This window comes from Pinus tabuliformis, chromosome J, assembly GCF_031772625.1.
Source record: "Pinus tabuliformis cultivar Carrire ecotype Pingquan chromosome J, CPIR1, whole genome shotgun sequence".
In the NCBI taxonomy this organism is placed as follows: domain Eukaryota; kingdom Viridiplantae; phylum Streptophyta; class Pinopsida; order Pinales; family Pinaceae; genus Pinus; species Pinus tabuliformis.
The window spans coordinates 1,123,727,965-1,123,731,022 of record NC_142295.1 but is presented as its reverse complement, the minus strand read 5'-3'; the positions used below and the strand labels follow the sequence as shown (position 1 = coordinate 1,123,731,022).

Sequence of the window (3,058 nt, the reverse complement as noted above, 5' to 3'; positions counted from 1 at the left end):
CAAATAATAATATATAGCTTCTGCAAAATTGTGTACCAGTCAAAGTATATGGAGTCTACAATGTTTACCTGAATTACTGGAGAAGGTAAAAATATAGAGTAAGGGGGCATAGGCATGAATCAAGAGCAATTATTTGTGAAAAGCAAAACCAGAATATAAGTCTTTGAATATCATTTGTATGGTATTGAATGATGCTGAGCAAATGCTTTTTTTTTTAAATGTTACAATGAAAGAAGTTTATTTCAAACTTTGAGACCATGTAAATGTTTTTTCGAAATGTTACAACGAAAATATTTTATTTTGAACTTTGAGACAAAAGAATAATCAGGTAATTCAAACAAATTTCTGGGAAATAATTTCATACATATTCTTGCACATTGCTTTCACTTATGTGTGTCATAGCTGTTCCCAGTTACAGAGAAACCCAATGAAGGGATCAACTAGCTGTTCCCAGTTACAGAGAAACCCAATGAAGGGATCAACTTCTCTGGACTTCCAGTGTCCCCAAACGGAGCATTTGGTTTGTATGTAAGGTGGATTAAAGGAAAGGTAATTTACCTCCAAGGTTCCTTGCTTTTCATCTTCGGAACTTTCCTCCACCCAGGGCTCAGCACACTTCAGGTGACATTACTTGTCCTATAGTATTTTACCAACTAGTACTTCTTTCAGACAGGAGGAAGAAACAGACATATGGCTAGCCTGCCAAAGAAGAAGGAGAAAGAAGAGAGTTATATGGCTAGCCTGCCAAAGAAGAAGGAGAAAGAAGAGAGTTATATGGTTAGCCTGCCAAAGATCAGATCATGAGTTAATGGAATCGATCCCTAAAACACAGAAAACAGAGGAAAACCGCAACATTGCTAGAGTTATCTATACCTTTATTCCGCATTACAGGTCATAACAAGCACCTCTATGAACAAAAAGTGCAAGAATTTTGCATTTTATTGAAAAATTGCAGCTAAATATAAATTTCTGCACGGAAAATAACCTTATAAGCTTATGGAGAATCGAGGTCCAAGGCACGCAGTTCTTCCCTTGGTGTCTGTAATCTCCATTTCAATGCATCTACATGCTTTCTTCTTGTCTCTGTTGGGACTTCAAAAAAAACTGACAGTAATATGCAAATAAGCAGTTCAAAAAATACCAACAAACTTCAACAGAAGGTAAAAGATACCTGAAAATTTGAATGAATGCAAGTTGCAGAGATTATAGGTGTCTTCGCTGAACTGGATCTTCGTGCTCCTGTAGCTGTTCAGCTGCACAAGAAAAGATCTTGGTGCTCCTGTAGCAGTTCGGCTTCACAAGAAAAGAGTTGTTCTGCTTCACGATCTCCCATAATACCTGCCCTGGTGCGGCTTTCGTAGTCTGTGCAGCTACACAAGGTAAAACCCTATCTATATCGCTCAACAAATAGGAAAAAAAATGGAAACGGGGAAAACCTAAAATGTATTGAATGAAAATGGAGAAAACTCGATGCGGTGCTCTGCTATGCCTCAGCGTCTTGCCAATGAATCCTTGCTGGTGCTCCTCGGCAGGACTTTTGAGTATCAATTGCGGAGGGAAAACAAAACATGCTGTTACTGAAGTCTTGATCATTGAATTTCTCAGCAGGAGCGTGATTTGTTTTGCCTCGCAACCGATACCGAAATCCTCTGCCCAAAGCTTTAATTGACAAGAAAAGAATAATATGAACACGGGCACAGAATCAGCGACGAGGGTCTAGCTATCAGTAGTAAATCAACGATACGAAATACAGGCTGTCAAGTTCCTTCAATGAATTTATACCCAAATTTCAGAGATTTTGCGACCCCATCGGATGAGTAATGCAGTTAAAGAACTTTGCTCGAAAACTAAGCAGAAGCGATTGATGTACTTAACCAAATATCGGTCCCGTTTTCATCCTTCCAGATACAGAGCAATACTAATTTATAAAGAAAATAAACCTCATATCCGCACTCTCTGCTCAATCGGCAGCAGAGGGCTTATTCAATTTCTCGGCCTAAACCCTTGTCTCTCCCATCCATTTTCCACAAAACCTCATATCACCAGTCTCTGCTCAATCGGCATCAGAGGGCTTGTTCAATTTCTTGGCGTAAGCCTTCGTCTCTCCGATCCATTTCATCACTTGCGGCCTTATTTCCCCAATACATTTTCAGATCAGACCACACCTTTGGGGACACGGGGACAGAGGGTTTGGTCTTCGCAGATAATTAACTAAGAAACTTGTGCTCTACTTCATAGATCCGGTACCAATTTGCTTTCGATGCAATCTACCTTTTTTACACCCATTTGTGAAAAATCTTGATTTACCTCTGAGTTTATCTGATGGAGCCTCCTCTTCGAACTCGATCCGAGCATTCGACCATAGGTCTTCCACCAATGGCAGTACTACTGAATCAGAGAGCGTCACTTTCACGAGATGCCGCGCTTTCAATTTCAAATTTCAAACCAACTTAGAATAATGAATGGCCCGATTCAAGTTCTTGTTTCGGCGGGTTTCCAAATTCAAATGAGTGTACGGTCTGGTGGTGGCATTCAACGCGGAGGCAACCGACTGACCGACGTGTGCTTGCACGCCAGAGTGGAGGGCAAAGGGGAGGCGGGCAGGGTCGTCGATGGGCAGGAGCACCACAGACGGCAGAGTCGTCGGAGCTGCGTGCCCTGTAATCGCCGGAGACGGATGCATGCTATGATGCATGGTTGAACATGGAAGGGCCCCATGACGTCGAGGAGGATGTCTGGCGCTGTCAGAGGGTGTACCTCCATAGCATTAACTTTGCAATGGAGGTGGAAATAGGAACTGCCGTGAAGGCAAGAACAACTGGAATACTAGCCTGAGAAAGAAACTCTACAAGATGGGTATTGACCCAGTGATGCAGAGGCCGTATCACAGATATTTAGCTGATTATGCAGGCAACGTGGCACATTTGGGAAGTGTGGACCATATAGCAAAGGCCGGGATCAGCTGCCTCAGCTGAGACGTGCGCACTGCATACGCAAAATATAGTTAAGGCTATTCGTCGTAAACACCTTCTTAGACGCAAAGTATCCCTTTCTTGGA

General features: G+C 42.2%; 1 long non-coding RNA gene across 2 annotated transcripts; it reads right to left on the bottom strand.

Moving 5' to 3' along the window:
• Positions 1-321: 321 nt before the first annotated feature.
• Positions 322-2,708, bottom strand: LOC149231020 (uncharacterized). Of its 2 annotated transcripts, XR_016247410.1 has the most exons (3): positions 1,172-2,609; positions 986-1,092; positions 322-699 (listed from the first exon to the last, which is right to left on the bottom strand). It is a non-coding gene; the product is annotated as an uncharacterized LOC149231020 (long non-coding RNA). The 2 variants fall into 2 exon arrangements; XR_016247409.1 differs by having other exon boundaries at positions 986-2,708.
• Between the last annotated feature and the right edge of the window lie 350 nt (positions 2,709-3,058).